The 17,916-nt window shown below is 32.3% G+C and overlaps 1 protein-coding gene and 1 long non-coding RNA gene across 3 annotated transcripts in view; both read right to left on the bottom strand.

Moving 5' to 3' along the window:
- LOC143251666 (disco-interacting protein 2 homolog C-like) overlaps window positions 1-17,916 on the bottom strand; it is a 99,402-nt gene that overhangs the window by 54,747 nt on the left and 26,739 nt on the right. The window lies entirely within an intron of this gene.
- Window positions 1,637-16,574, bottom strand: LOC143253014 (uncharacterized). 2 transcript variants are annotated; one of them, XR_013029296.1, is made up of 3 exons: window positions 13,155-16,574; window positions 6,313-6,428; window positions 1,637-5,557 (listed from the first exon to the last, which is right to left on the bottom strand). It is a non-coding gene; the product is annotated as an uncharacterized LOC143253014 (long non-coding RNA). The 2 variants fall into 2 exon arrangements; XR_013029295.1 differs by lacking the exon at window positions 13,155-16,574 and adding an exon at window positions 9,277-13,145.

A 17,916-nucleotide genomic window follows, 5' to 3' on the forward strand; every position in this document is an offset into this window, starting at 1 on the left:
GACTAGATCGAAACGGACGGATGAATATTCACAGCACCACGCGCTGTGTGACACAACAACGTTTCCACAAACCACGATACAGGTCAGTCAACCTACCATGCAGAAGTAGCGACCTCATCTGGATTTAAACACTCTGGTCCAAGACAACTGAGCCGTAGCCAGGATTCAACCACTTCAATATAGGGAGAGATAGAAGCTCACGTTGTTTTTTTTTGTGTTTTTTTTAATCGATCACTATACAGGAAAAATGCATTAAGTTTTTCAAGCTTGTACACTGTTCGTTTTCTTTTCGGTTGTACTTTTCTTTTTGCAGATCTATGATCACGTTTATGCTCACAATTTAAAATCTGCAACGGCCGTTACAAACGAAAGAAAGACCTACAAACCACTATTTCCTCGACAGAGGGCAGCACAAACATTTTTATGACTCATGACAAATGACGACCTTGAAGTAAATACACAGTGTAAAAGCAAAAATTTGTTTTATAAGAACCAAAACAAAAGATGTGTGTGTACACACACACACACACACACACACACACATTTGTTCAAGACTGTATTAAGTTCGGGAAACTTACCTATTGCTGTGCCCTCTCCGTATGATACCACTCATTCAAAACACAACATAAGTAATAATTTTAACAGACAGTACAAATGAACATGTGAAATATTAAAAAAAAAACGTAAAACATATGTAAAAACTCTTATCATTCAATTCAAAGCTTTAAATGATACACGAGTTTCCTCGTAGGTATTGTAAAATTTAAAAAAAATTGTGCTAAATTTCCTTAAGGCATTCTATTCGTTCGTTCTGCTAACATTTATGTTTGATATGCTTCTAGAAGAGTGAGGCCTAACTGTACGACCAAAATTCGTTCACAAAAATGCTTTATTTGTTAATGCCGAAATAAACAGCAACTCCACATTGTTCGTTCGTTTATGGTTCAAAGTGTTTGTGTAATAGTTGATGCTTCTCTTAAAATCGCTTTCATTTGAAGCAAGCATGTAGAAAGCGAATAGTACCCAATACTGCACGTGCTGATTAATTTTCATGAATTCAAAGGACATTCAGTAATAAGACAAGAACGTGGGTGTTTTCAACACACACACACTCTAGCTTATTTCTTCAAGCAGTGAAGATCCTCTACTTTATCAAATGTTAGTTTAAAAACTCAACTTATCAGAAACTCGGTACGTATCAATCGAAATATACTTCACAACACACCTTACACATTAACTTACGAACCCTCATCTTTGCATGTAGTAGGTTAAAAAAAAGACAAACATAATTTAACATTGCTATATATATAATACGGATTTTTATTTCACAAAAAAAATACAGTCATATAGAAAACAGGTTGCATCTGTAGCCACATGAAATATGATTTTTTTTTTCAAAGTGAAATATAATCCCAAATAATTATACACGGGCCTACAAGTTTGCATAACGGGTATTTTGTTTTCTTTCTTTCCGAGTCCTTGCTGTAAATTTATCTCAAGTTGCTCAGTCTCTATTGTTAGATACAACGTTCTGTGAAGTTTCATTTTAAAAACAAAAAACCTTGCCCCTCAAAGATTCTATTTATGTTTTCAGAAAGTGACAGATATCAGGTAATTGAATACCATCAGTCTTTCATTTGTGGTATCACATAGTTTCATTGTGGCTTAAATAATCAGGTACAGTTTTTGGTGTTTTTTATTTCATGTACTTCCTTCTTCGGAGTACTTAGAACATTCACAGAGATGCCAACTATTTCAAATGACTGAGCGTAATGGTTGTAGACAGATCCCTTTATCATTTGCGGCTACTAGGCCTGACCAATGTCTCTAAGCTGTTTATTAATATATTATTATTATAACTATTATTATTTATTACTGTTATAGATTGCTCATTTATGACTGTGTTTTGTGTATTTAATAAATAAATTTTTAAAAATTCTTTTGAAATTCTTTTTCATATTCTGAATTCTTGCTCATAAATGTCATTATCTGCATCGTTTTTGTCTTTGCTTCAGCCTTTTGTTGGTGAGATGCCGATTTTGTATGTCTGGAACAATCGTTTATCCCGCCATGCGCCACAGAAAAATCGATGCGACAAACTGTACAAAACGCATGAGTGTCACTGACTTTTGATGCAATGACCGGATATTTTGCACTATACTATTTCCTAAATTTTTGATTCCTTTTAGTCCTTTTAGATTTGCCAGAAACAAGACAATTTGGTGAACGAGGCCTCTTTTTTCCCATCTTGTGAACGATAGCATTGGTGTTTCTATGCCGCATAGAAAACGAGAAATACCCATCTATGCGAGCGTTGACTGGCTGACAAGCACTGATGACGTAACTATGGATTCCCCCACCTACCCAGTATGGAGAAGCACTGCACTCAAACTATTGGTAGACGTCGGAGATACAAATATTTTTTTATTATTTCAAGCACAAACATGATTATCGCAAGTAGCCATTTGGACTATGTCTTTTATTTATTATCAAAATTTATTTGTATCTCACTAGAAATTTTCTTTTCACCCCTTTCAAGCCCTGGGAGAACAATTTATCACTTTGTCGTATAGGCCTATATAATATATAATAATTTGGGAGTTGCAACAAGTCGTAACATTTGTCTGTATGAGCGTATAGTCGTAATGTATACACCAAAATCGTAATGGTTGGCATCTCTGCATTCACAATACAAATGGCTATTAATGACAACACTAGAGAGCTTTTATTGTCGTTTCAAGGGAATTTCGATGACAAAGAACTACACTATCCTTATCAGTTTGTATACTTCCAATAAAGCCATTCCTACATAAACAAAAAGCAGCAAATGTATATGCAAAAACGGCTCGTTTACATATGTAAAATATTTTCTCAACCCAAACGAGCCGTTTTTGCATATAAATTTCTAAACAAGTGGGTTTCTCGACATCACTGAAAAAGCAGCAAAATCAAGGAGGATATTTCACGACGAGAAAAACTGAAAATAACTTATCAGGAACATCAACGACACTTACTTGATTTCAACGAAATTTAACTTACGGCTCTTGTTTTACATTTCTGCAAACAAATTGTTAACACAAAAAATTAAAGATATGCATTAAGATAAACACATTACAGCACTAGCGATACAAAATTGCCAGAACAGAAAAAGAATTAGATAATGAAAAATACTAATCTATGAAAATCAAGTAGGATCATAAACATATTTCAAATGTAAAATACTAATGATACCATGGAGGCGTTATAATGTTCAATCAATCCCACTATTCGTTGGCAAAGAGAAACCCGAGAGAAGACGGTGGATGCTGCCGGCTGGTTGCCTTCCCTCTGATCAACAGTTCAGCATTAGAGATGGCAGCAGATATCCTTTGTATGTAACTTTACCATTAACAAAGAAAAACAATGCTCCAAGTGCTTTTAGCAGTTGTATTTTGCAAATCAAAAACGGTTGGAGTTTGTCAATTTGTTTGTTACGTACAAACCTACACAGTCGATTATCTCTTCTCTTCCCTATACGGTATAATGAGCCCCGGTTTTTAATGCTATAAATATTCGGACTTACCACTAGAAGGCAGGGTTTATTGGGTTTCATAATATAACACTACAAGAAAGATTTCAGAGAACAGCATATTATATCGTTATAAAATGTGATCAATGTGGATTTTTCTGTTTTGACAAGTGCTTTCATTTAGATATTTCATATAACTGTATGCCAATATTATATGGTGGATATTTTCTCGTAAAAGAAAACTCCAGTCTTTCTAGTGTACAAAACGTCTAATAGAGGAAAGTAGTAGCAGTTCATTTAGAAGTATTCTAATTCTCAATTCAAAGTTGTAGACAAAAACTATCTGACAACAATAGCTCGAAAGCGCCAATTAACGAAAGCTATTTACATTACATTGGCATTAAAAATTAACAGTTTACTATATAGAAATTGGTATGAAGTTCATAATAACAAGTGATAAGATTACGAACGAACAAACGATCAGTAGGAAAAAAAAACTTTATAAATTACTTCAGCCTCGCAGCTGACTGTACAGTTCTTTTTCACTTTTAACTCAAGCACATAATTATCAGAAACACGACCGTGCACCTATACTTGACAAGTCTGTGCTTACTTTTTGCTTTGTTTTTACTAATATTCGACGAATTCGATTTTGTAAAGCTAGATACAAACGATATGCTCGGAATGATACTGTTGAATATGGATATTACAGTGACGATTCAATAATGTGGTAGATGACATACATTTTGTTATGCTTTTGAGGGAAAGAGGGTTGGGATATACTGCTCGATTCTATAGTAAAGTGATACTGGATCGGGATGTGCGACCTGCCGCGAGTTCAATCCCACTCAACTGTTTCGGGATAATATCGGTGATCAACTTCCTGAATCCTCGGGATAATGTCGGTGTCGACTTCTCAAAACCTCAAACAAGAAACAAGAAAAGTCCCATAGGATATCCAACAGTTTTGATTTTAATCACATTGAACTACTTTGAGACCTTCGAAAGCTTGGAAAGCTCTCTTTGGGTAGTGAGACGGGATCCCCCCCCCCCATCATTTGTCAGCGGACTGATCAAAAGAATTATTTTTAGATAAAGAGACAGTTAAAATCACGGGAAGTTGAAACTAGTAACTTTCTTTCTCTTTTATCATCAAAAATATTTTGTTTATCCTTTAGGTGTGATTATTACCACTTTCAAATTGTGGGTAGTCTTGATCTTTTGTCAATTTATCTCATTCTTTAATTATATTCACTGAAAAAAAAACGTGTTCCTGTTGTTTGTTTGAGAGACGCACGAACTACAAAACTTCACCCTTTTAATTGTGTGCAACAGTATATATATATACACATCAAAACTTTATACAGACCTTTGTTACTTACTTATTGAGACAATACTTTAGAAACATAAAAATCAGGTGTACGTTATCTTGACATGGTTGAATTTCTTTATTATTACATTTCCAAAAGTTATTTATCTACAAACATCAATACTAAGCTTTTCAAAGCAAATTACAGTATAGAAAAAACCAAAAACTGTTATGTTCCTTCATTGAATTGTGAAGAAAAAAATAATGATGTTGAAACAGAATTATGGAATAATTACAGTCCTTATTTAACAGTTTCGGAGGATCAACTTAAGTAAATTTTGCTAGCTTTTTCTGATCAGATCAAACAGTATCTGAATGAAATTTCTATACACAATTGATGTCATTGCTTCAACAAATTACTTTTAATTTTAATAATAGAAACTGTATAAAAGATACAAACGTATTTCATAAATGTATAATTAATTAATTAATGCGTGCAAGTTGATTTTTGAGATAGGAGACCTTATAATACTTTATATTAATTAAAATACCACTGAAAGAATAATTCTAGCGTTACCCAGAGTTAACGTGTTCGGAAGTATGGAAGGGAGACAGACGTGTGTGTGTTTAGAGGTTAACAAGTTTAAAGTATAAATCCAAGTTCCATTCTCCAGATGTTTCTTTACAAACGACCGTGCACCACTACTACACAAGTGAGATCATCATGCCCAAGGATATCTCTGAAAACAAACCCACGACATCAGACTATTAAATCATGTACGCTTCTAAATCGGGTTGTTTACATATTTATCTCTCTGTTATAACTAATATAAAATGTACAATTCATAGTCCTTATTTTGTTATTAACAAGTTAAATATAAAATACTTGTGTTTATTCAAAACGCAAGCAATTATTTATCTACTATGAAAAAATACTAAAAACACAAATAAAAAATAAATAGTTCAGATATTTAACGTTTATACAACCTATAAAATTAACTATTTACCTGTTTGCTTCTATTTAAATTTAAATGATAAGTTATTAACGAATCACATTAAAATGTTAATAATAAATGTCAAAGCAAATTAACAAATTTATTATTAACAAATAATCATCTGGTTTCTCAAGTACTACCTTTATTTTTAAATAGTTAGGTTAGAATACAGACCTAAATAATGAACTCAACTAAGAATAAAATACCTTCAGTTCATATTTGCTTCAAAATATATCTGTGCATATTTTCCATCGTTTTAAACCACTAGTTTTACAAACTTTACGAAGCTATGGAATCCTATTATTTCATTCCTTCCATCGAAATAACCTCAACTCTTAACTAACACTTAGTCTAGCCTAGATGAAAGTGCCCAAGTTCGAAAAAGTATTGTTAAAACCAAATTTCAATAAATATACAAAAATACTTGTAATTTTTGTTTAAATACATTTGGTCTCTGATGGATTAACATTCAATAACTGAAAAATAAAAATACTTATTACCTATGTGAAGAATCCCTGATGACCCTACACAGAACCTCGGAGTTCCACAGAAAAGTTGGAAAATCACTGTGTTCTAAACCATTTTTAAACTCGCAAAATTTGAATTCTAAATCAATCTAGTTAAAATAGAACGAAAAAAGAAAGTGGTAGTCCACTAGAACAAACAATGTATCAATACCTTTATTGATAAAACTGTTAAAGAATACTCAACTTCGAAAGGAAACTTCAGTTTTGAGTTTTTATACAATACACTTCCCAGTAGTGAACTACTTACTTTAGTAGAGTGAATGAAAGCTAAGTATTATGCAAATAAAATGTATTATGACAACACAGATAAAATGACCTCTTAACAAAGTAAAATATATTTGTGTTTTGTACAAATAAAAGTATAACATTTAATAGTGTACAAAGTAACTAAAAACAGAGTATATTGTTAGGAAAGAGCGTGAGATATAAATATATTTACACTCGAATATGAGTGGCTCAGAGTCATTTAGTAAAAAAAATCAGCATACACCATAAAATGAGCCTCTGAAAATTCAGCTTAAATTATAACACGTCATGGGCTAATAGTGTAGAACAAATTATAATAATTCATAATAGCTGAGACTTATGCAGCCACTCCAAATAAACTTTTTTTATATATAATTACCTACAAATTGTTCAAATTTGGGGTGTCATTTTATCTGATCTAATAATACGTATTAATAGGTCTACCTTTCAAGGCCACCTGCTTAATGGCCTTCACCCTCTAGTACAAAATTTAGAAAGATCACGTCTTCGAAATACGACAAAAATTCTGGACTAATGATGTGATAAATAAATACTGTCCTATATATATATATATATATATATATATATGCTTATTTACATATTTGTATAAATCCATTATTTAATACATGATTTAACAATGGATATATTTTTCGGTAACAAACACAAAGGGGGTAACACACATTTGTTTTAGGTTAGTAATCTTACGTAGTTAAATATATAACATTACAATAAAAATAGGTACTATATTTCGAATACAAATGGTTAAAAGTGAAAGTTTCAAATCAAAAATTTACATCAGTGAGAAAGTTGTTCCACTCATCAGATGTTTTACTTCATACAACAAAGATTTTATTTCAAGGGAAAAAAGTTATTTGTTGTTTGTTTCAACATATAAAAAAAGAAAGTACTCGAGGGCTATCTGTGCTGGCCGTCGATAAGTGACAACTACCTCCTCAACATCACCAATCCCAAATTTTTGGGCCAACGAAAAGTGCGACTGCTATTAAAATTACCTCATGGCTGAAAGGATTGATATGTTTGATAATGGGATTCGGACTCGAATTGCAAATCCAGGTCTTCGACAACCAGGTCATGTCAGACCCAATGTTTTTTCAATTTACAGAATTTTATGTTTTACCATTAGCTTTGAACTTACAATATAAGCCTTTCACCACGGTAAAAACGTGATACTGTATATCTCATAGAGATACAATATAAAACAGCCCTAATCCTTAATGTAAAAATATCCGTTTAATTGAATTTAAGAATGTTTTTCATTTATTTACATGTGATATCGTAACGGTTTTATTAATGTATATTTATTTTAATACTGATGTTCATTTTAGTTAAATATATATTTGAAAATGCGTGCAACTTATACTGTTAAATGTATGCTGCAAAATTCTCGTTTATTCTCTAAATTTATATGTACTTAAGAACTACAGCCTTTACACAAACAAGTGTATGAGATAATTTAACTTACTTATGATGAAATACCAGCTATTCTAAAGACATTTATATATAATTATCATGCATCGAACTTCTTTCACTATAATTCAAAGTTTACTATTATATAAACGCACGCCAACAAGATATACAAAAGAAAAGTTTATTCATTAATAAGCTGGAAAATCACACCCGAATGTAATTTCTGAAAAATGAAATGTTGCAACTTAAGCGATATTTGAACAAGTCCTACAATTGAAATCCATAAGTTTTGAGAAGTGGGCAATTGGCCCAATTACTTTCGATTAAAGTTGGCACAGGAAGGAACTAAGTAGACTTTCCAAATATTAGGTTTGTATGACAAATCAACTGGACAAACTGTTTGAGTTCGGTAGCCATTTATTGTCTACCTCCTTTATGCCGCAAAGTTCGGCCCACTTGAGCGAAAAGTTGGAACTACGTAAGACCGACACCAAATGAAAGTGACGTTTAATGTCATACGTAACATGAAAACTTTTCAATCGGACGAACTGGTTGTGTACCTACGGCTCAAAATAACCGATTCACTCTCCCATGTATAACTTCACATTTCAAGCAAAGCATTATTAAATATTCCTACTAAAATAAATGTATTTTGAAATAAATTACTTTTAAATAGTTAACAAGATTATCAAAACAATTTTATAAAACCAAAACCATAAGCCTTCCTTATTGTTAAAATCAATATGTTAACTGTATGGAGCTTATTTTAACCTTACAGTTAGTGGCTTTCTGAAATTTTAGTATTAAAATATCATTATCACCTAAATTATGTGAGCACTTCCTGCCTCAATCCACATCTCTAAACTAACACTTATTTACACTAGGTCAGGGTCATGATTATCACCACACTGATATCCAAGATAACCAGAAACAGAATAATTTCTTATTTTAGGGCAGTGAAATTTTAGAGATTATTTAGAGAAGACTTAAGAATAAGGAAATTTTAGGTTGACTGGGACACATCTCCCTTAGCACGCACTACCCACCCTTGAAAGGCAATGCTTTTGTTTCATTTTCAGATTTGATTATTACAAAATATTGCTTCAATCTGTATCAGTTTCTGTAGAACTGAATAATACTATATCTTGCTAATGTCCGGTGGAGGCTTTTTAACGGAAGCATAGACTACAATGTTATTTATGTGTTGGAAAATGAAAAAAAAAACAAAGATATTGACGGAAAATATTTGTCCGAAATAATCACCTCAAATTTACTTCAACTTGGTAACGTTCTTTCACGATCTCAGTCCACATGTTACAGCACTCCTCTTGTTATCCTTCTTCTTTCAGAACCACATCATCTAGCAGTACAGATTGATGATATGGTTATTCCTTCGTCACCCCACGGCCACTTTGAGGCTATGAAACTCATCCTTCTTAAACTATGACGCCTAACAACATTTGCGGCCCTTAAGTTACCTGTCAAGTGAATCGTATGAAGTGTGAATGGAACAAGAAGTTGGTGGATACACTGTAACGACGGCTGTAGGATGTCTCCATCTCTTTAATTTACTAGAAGTTGCGACTTCAAACCTTGTTGCTTACACTACTCTGCTTTGTTTAAATACACAGTTTTAGTCGTGTGGTTTATCATGGATTCGGTCGGCAACCATTAAACTTCACTTTTTCATAAGACGATATCTCAAATTCATATCAGAGTCTAACAGAGAAGCTTGTTTGCATGAACAGAGTAACGAGTTCACGTATGTAACACCATGACTCGTGATCTCTGACACTACTGTAACGCATTCGGGCTTCGACATGTGGAATGTTGATGAGTGTGTGTGGATTGTCATGTCATATCCTTCCCTAATATGTTGAGACGAACTTCAAAATCGACTGGAGCTTCTCCACTCACAAAACATCATCAGTCTCTGGCAGCTCAAATACAACTTTTTCCTATTTCTATCTGTTACACCTTTAGTTCTAATTTACAAATAAATAATGCTAACAGGCTAAGCTTCGCTTGTTTACCAACTGTATCTCAATCTTATGCTGTAAATGCAGTCATCCACTAAGATGGGGAATGCCCGAGGCTGTTTTCGCCAGGGAGCGCTAAAAACATCCATCACTACGTTTTGGCACACCCTACCACAGCGGTGCCTGTACAATGAATCATCACCAGAAAAATTCCACACACATATTATCCACCTCTTTAATTCTTACACAAATTAAACATTACTTATAATATAAGTACTTCTTTTCCCGCTATGGTATTACTCTGTAAGTACTTGAATTTGAAAAGATTCAATTGAAATGTGTTAGTGATGGAAAGAAAAGACTAAACCAGGTGTGTAACATAAAACAAATTAATGAGCCTCGACACTAGACGAAGTTTATCAAAAATGTCTGAACTAGATACGTAACAGGCATACTGTTATACTTTATTTTTTCGTACTCTCACTCATAACTTGTAATTTATTACATTGAACATTATATAACACAATTTCAAAAACACCAGATACCATAAAAAAAAAAGAAATAATAAATCACTGATTTAAACTGTTAAAATACACATTCCGGTCTCACCGGATTTCTTTAACAAAACATGAATACCCACTCAAACACTGAAAAAAACGTATTTCAGAAGAGTAGAACATATACATTAGAAAACGAATGGAACCAAAAAAATAGCCACCCGCCAAGAAATAGTGGGTGAGGGGTAAAGCTAAAAACAGGATTTTAAAAATGTCAAGGAATATGACAGCATGTTTTTGTGGAACAAGAATTTAAACTTTCACACGGGAAAAAACAAAGGAATCCAGCAATTTTATTGCGTATATATGTAATTACACAATTTATTATTTACGTATACATAATGCAACTTACAAGTAAATGTAATACATAATCACTAGCGTACCAGTACAATGATTATAATGAATTTAAAATCACTTATATTTCACAGGCTGTAATAGGCGACATAATGTCAATGAGAACTATTCGTTTGATTGTATGTACAGAATAAATGGTGTTTTTGAAATTTACTCTTAATTTTACTTCAAATGTTCGTTCATTAAATAACAATTTAATGTTAATATGCCGTCGCTTTCATTTTTGGAGTGCTGTGTACAGACAGGCTAAACTATGTTCTAGAATCTAGATCCTATATGACTTTAGAATAAGTCTGTCATTAATTATACACAGTATAGTGGCTATGACTGTATACTATTACCCAAAACCAAAACTTCCATTTTAACAGATTTCTTCGAAAGATAGCAAATTCAAATTCTGACCGTTCATATTAACAGACTTTATAGAGATCCTACACTAAACATTCAAAGGCAATATTTAAGCATGGCAACAATTATAAATCCAACGCAGCTGCATTAGGGAACTTCAAAGATATATATCCAAACATAATTATTATAACCCCAGTTATTTCAACCATCTTTTTAAGGGCACAATCGTTGTTTTATGACGTGGCTGAAAGTTTATCTTATGAGTTGTGATTATCAATTTTAAATACTTATTATCTTTATAACAGTGCCGGAGTATAAACAATTTCCTATGGCCTTTTCATTTTATTTTATTTGAGGGGGTCTTTTTTGTAACAATAACGTTCACTCTGCAAACAATGGCGTTTATCTGGATCGGTTTAGATATGGTTCCAGAGCTTCCGTGGATATGCTATAGATTCCTTTCATTATAATAAAAAATCGTTTAAATAAAGTATAACTACTAAGGATACGTCAAAATTCATTTACGGTCTATCGAGTTTCAGGTCGTTCTTACTGAATACAATTTAAGAATAAGAACTTTTTGTCCTACTTAAAAAAAGCATACATTTCCTTTTTTTCTGGTTACTGTTTTATGAACTTCATACATTATGTTGAATTTACATAAATACTATAAGTTATGCTCTTTGATCAAACTAACCAACAGAGAGCAACTGTAGCAAACCATAATCTTCAACCAAGTTAAATTAATAAAGATAACTGTAACGAGTGTACCACAATTGGTAGTGAATTCTAAAAATAATTATATGGCAAACCCTGTACTTTACAGACATGTGACTATTTTTCTATCAGTTTGCTAAGAAAAGTCGCAACTATGCTATTCAGAAACGGGAAAATATTTTAAACAATTACAGATTAGTACTACATTTTATGTAAGCATTTTCAATAAGAATATATAAACACTGAAGTACATTAACCACAAGTAACTCGAGGTTTATTATTATCTCGGATACAGATGTATACACACACAAAACACACATATAAGTATGGTCCTTATTTGCAAGTAAAATTTCAGGTAAAAGATTATAAAGCTGTTATCTGTTTTTGTTTCAGTGTATAAGAAATGAAGTATCAAACTTCATCCATTGTGGATCATATTTAAAGACTGTTCAATGAGACTGAAGTGGCCTGGTACCATACACATTATGTGATATTTGTTTTGGTTTGTAATGAATTTCATGGAAAGCTATGCAAGTACTAAATGTGATATTCATCCCTCATTTAGCAGTGAGAAACTAGAAGAAAGGAAGCTAGTCATTACCACCTAACTTGGTAAAAAATGTGATTGATCAAACATTATAACTTTCCCATGGCTAAAAGGATGAGCACACTTGGTGGAACATGAATTCGAAATCGCACATTGCGAGTCGAATGCCCTACTATTATTTTTGAAATTTGCACATCTGAATTATAGAAAATCCATTATTAAAACAAAAATAACTTTTATGAACTTAAGTTCACTGGCCTGTGTAACATTAGATCAAATCTCAGGGTGAGGTTATGCTGATGGTTACTGAAGAAGTGTAGTTGAGATGGTATGATCATCTGAAGCAAATAGAGGAGACAATAGAATGACTCTAAAAATGTTTGTGTGAAAGCTAAAAGGAAGAAGTCTGCCAAGACACCTTATAAAGCAATGGATAGAAACACAGAAGAATCAGTGAAATACAGGTGAATCATGCTGGGTGAGATAAGTGGAAGTAGAAGCAGAATAAGTTATTTCTACACAAAAAGGCCCAAGATGTATATGACATCAAATAATGATGATAAGACTGTAAGGAATGAAGCCACTCGACACAACACACTCTTTTATCAGACTGAATAATGGAGTTTAACCATCACTCACCTAACACACCCACAGCTCCAATGTGTAGAGCATGACTTTTTGAGCCAGTGACCCTCAGTTCCACAGTCTGACATGTTAACCACTAGGCCAAACTCAACATCTTTAGATTTGTAACAGTCAGCAGCTACAAAAAGAGTACTTTAAGATGTTTCCAATGAAATCTTGAATGAAAGTTATAGTTCCCAGTCTTTTCTCTCCTTCCTTTCAATAGAATTATTACACAAGTAATGCTTTTTCTTTGGTGAAACAATTTCATAATAAATATTCATGTAATTAGATTCCTGCACACAGTACATGAACCATAACACTAATAATTAACATTTAATATATAGAAATTGAAAATGATACTAAAAAATGGCTCAAAATATTGTACAGACAACAGCAAATATAAAATGTTTCGTACTTACTTTCATCTGACAAACTGACAAACCAGATACTTTTGATAAGAATCATGCTAGGTTAAATGTCTTTTTCCACATTTCTCTTCATTTGTCCATTATAGATCTCAGGTCAGTTTGGCTATACCATGATGGCAACCAAAACACCATCCTATATGCTATCTAGATGCTGTGCAAGTCCTAGTGCTGATTGAAAGACCTCTTGGACAATGATTTGTGGCAGACAAAATATACATTTAAACTGTTATTTTTATTTAACTATGATTTGAAATCTATGATGAATGAAGTGAAGAAGAAATAAACTTACTTACTGTACGGATCTTTTATCTATGGTATATACATTTTTACACTAATTCTCATCACTCTTCCTTGGTAAATATCAAAACTATAAATCAAATATATTACATTTAAATGAAAAATACTTAACTATAGAGATGCTTCATGTCTTTGGTCTTGATGAAACATTTGTAACTTCACCTTTAATCCCAGATGTGATACAATCGTACACTTTAAAAACAACTTAAATTTCAGTTTCATCTCCTGTGTTATCATATTTGAGCAACAAATTTATGATCTTGCCCTCTGAATTATTCACCTATAAATATTCTTCTGATTAACTTGTAAATGCACAGTCAGCTATGTTTTAAGTTTAATAGATTTTGTTTTTGAGTAATCTTTAAATTTGAAGTAACTGGAGTGAAAACTTAATGCCCAACCCCCATTAATGATAATCAACATTAAAAGTCAATAAAAACTGATCATAAGAATAATAAATGTCTCGTACCCTCATGATCTTCACCAATGACTCACAAAAAATAAAGAATGTTTTGAAGGTGATATCAAATTCCTACACCATGTTTAGTAACCTTACTTTCACTAATTTGTTATGGACATGTTATACTTGATTCAAAATAATATATCAAAGTTGGATGCTAAAATGATGGTCTCACTTTCATTGGTTTTACAGTCAATGAACAAAAATGAGATTGACATGTTAAACTAACTTTTAAAGATATTCATATACCCAAAGCTAAGAACAAAATCAAGTAGTGGATAAGAGGAAATAACCTTGACATGTGGCACTTCAGTTTAGAAGAATCATATAGCTAAGTCATGCAGAAAATTGTTGATGCCTCTTTTCAAGCTACAAACTGTATTTATTGCATGGTAATATTTATTTATGACTTGATTGCTAATATTATAACAAAATATGTTCAAATAAGTTAGGTAATTCAACCCTCAGGTGTAATGTAGTTATTGAACAGCAAGAAAAAGAGAAAATTGATAGAAGATACTCTAATGCACACACTCAAATGAACAAGCACCAAATGATTTCAAACAGTTTAACTAATGACATCTGATGTTATAATACTCACAACTATTTATTATCTATTTTTTAACTTTTCCTTTGTTGTTTTAAGAATACCATATCAAACATTCAATATTTCCAATATTAAAAAATAAATGTTCACAATACATATTTCCTTATACTGCTGATACTAGCAGACCATAACATCATGTCATCAAACATAATAAAGATCATATCCTTACAATTTCATTATTTTGTTACTTTTCATAAATCAATTTGTCTCATCCTAGCCATAATTATTTCAGCTGTTATATATGGTGACACTAAATTACACTATGTAAACAACTAGTAATACATTTACAAAAAAAAAACAAAAAACATTCATTTTTTCAATTCTCTATATATTTATTATATACTTGACTACTTCTACTTTCAAAAGTGGAAAGGTAAAACTATTTTTGCAAGCCCAACTTCAACATAAGTATGCATTACTGGAAAAGTAAAATATACTGTATACGAAATTACGTGGTTACATAATTTGTAAGACATGCCCATGCGATGCAGCATTTTACTGGACTTTTGAAATTATGTACAAATTATACATGTATAAGGCTTTATAGTTCGCCTATATCCCAATTACACAAAACAAGAAACTGTTCCACATAAAATTCAAAACAGTCTCTAAAATTACCAACTAACTAGTCACTGAAATATTTCAAGTTATGGCATGAATCCCGTCGTCTTAGGATCACACGAGAAATTACGAGACAAGGCCTTGGAGGGAGTTGTTTACCTAACACTATCATATTACATAAGCAAAGATCGAGGGGTGTTTGCAAGGTTCTACTGACACCATACTTGTTACCCTTGAAGACGGAACTCTTGCTTTCCTAAAGAGCCATTTAGCTGAACAATTTGTAAAAATAAAACGTACGCGTTATTCTGGATTAAAATGTCTCATTAGATGAACCACTTAAAAGAAAGTTTGATGTGTCTCTTGTGCAATATGTACGTTTGAATGCACGAACGGAGTTCTCTTTTACACAAAAGCACTATACACCAAAACAAAACACATAACATATCAATTTCAAAAGAACTTGCTTTAAATTTTCACATCGTGGGTTTAGAAACAGTCTAACGTTTCAAAGTTCAATGTAAATTTAATATTGTAGTGAACAGTACGCAAGAACCGGTTCATGTACATACATACACAAAGCAAGTAAAGAGATTTATAATCACGCCCCTTATTTTTTTTACAACATTGAATACTTTACTATGTAACAGAAAAAAACTGAAAAAACATTTGAAATTTATATACTTACACATTTAATATAGGGCTTTGACTTGTATCTGAATATAAGTCTACATTGGGTTGTTTTCAATTTTTAGTTAATCAAATCAAATGTCATCCAAGTGCAAATACGATCCGCAACAAGGCGTTCTTGAAAGCGAAATATTAGCATTTTATATATTTGTGTGTGTGCACACAACTCATAAATGTGAGAGCTTGTGTTCAGCAAACATATGACAAGATAGAATCCTACTAAACAGTACGTAGAAATACTTAAGTTATAAATATCACCGCATAGGGTCCTCACGTTACTACGTAGGACCATACTTTTAAAGATTAGTCACGTATATATCCGATAAGTTTTTCTTTTAACAAATATTCAGAGCTAAGTATTACAAAAACAAAATCAGCAATCACATACAAAACTATGAAACAAACGCACTAAACAACAATTACGTACAAAACCTATGAATTACTTTGTTTGCAATTAAAATATACTAAGTGCTAAGTACATAGATAAAAACCAAGATAAAGATTTTGATAATGACTATTAGTAACACAAGAGCCTCTAAAATACTCCTGTTCACACTAATCAATACTTATATATATATATATACGAAAAAGTTAAGGTGTTTGTGTAGGTATACCGTACGCACTAATTAGCGTTAGATTTGTTCTTTTCGTTTTGACGTCGTATCACATCAAATATATTGTACATATGTTATTTGGGTAACAAAAAACGTTAACTATTTATTAAACACTAATTCCGATTTCTGCTAAACTTAGTACACATTTAAGGGTATTTATATACAGGCGATGCATTAGTAAATATACTCCTACACGTTATATTTAATTTTTTTATATACGGTGATTTCGACAGGAAACTGTCAGTAGTATATTTATGAAAACATCAGTCTTCGTTGAATATTTCTTGGTATGAAACTTTCTATATACATACTTACCAATTTTCTCTAAAAAATCATACCACGTGGTTGTGCGTGTGTGATTGTGAAGAAGGGGTCCTATGCGGTGATTGATAGATGTGTCAACAAGGCCAATGCAGGGGTATTTGGTGCCCTGGGCAAACTTTCAAGCCTTGCCCCCCCCCCTCCCATGTACAGTAAAATGTACAATTATTAAAAAAAGGTGAAAATCCACATGTTCTGATTTTATTTGGCCTGAATCAAAATAAATAATAATAACTAAGTATCTACTGTTTTACACACTTTGGTGGTTCTGGATAGATCGTATAGTTATTAAATTATGAAATAAGGGTTGTAGCATAACACTGTTAAGACAGTGCATCAGACTTTCGTGTTTTGAGTTTGGAAAAGTATCTGGACAGTATCATTTGCACCCGCAAAATCGGTGATTGCTAAATTTGCTGCCTTAGGCAACTAACTGCCTTATTAAATCTAGCGTTTACACTGGCCCTGCCGTCATATTACATCAGCAACGCTTGTAAATACAAATGTTTATACTGTAATCCACAAAGACAACCGGCTTATGACGTGTTTCTTTGAATAACATTCTGCTTAACCTGACTTTTACAATAAACAGCAGGTCTGTCCTCGTAGGTCTGTTCAATAGTTTTAGTAATAAAAACCAACGAAACAGGTAACACGGAAACACAAGCGCAAAAACATCTAATTTATACTATCGTACTGAGTGATTTTACTCTAACAATTTAACTACAATTGTAAAGGAATAGCTCCAGATTTCTGTGCGAACATTACAACATCAGCATGATTACAAGCTTACAAG

The sequence above is a fragment of the Tachypleus tridentatus genome, chromosome 6 (genome assembly GCF_004210375.1).
Source record: "Tachypleus tridentatus isolate NWPU-2018 chromosome 6, ASM421037v1, whole genome shotgun sequence".
Classification (NCBI taxonomy): Eukaryota; Metazoa; Arthropoda; class Merostomata; order Xiphosura; family Limulidae; genus Tachypleus; species Tachypleus tridentatus.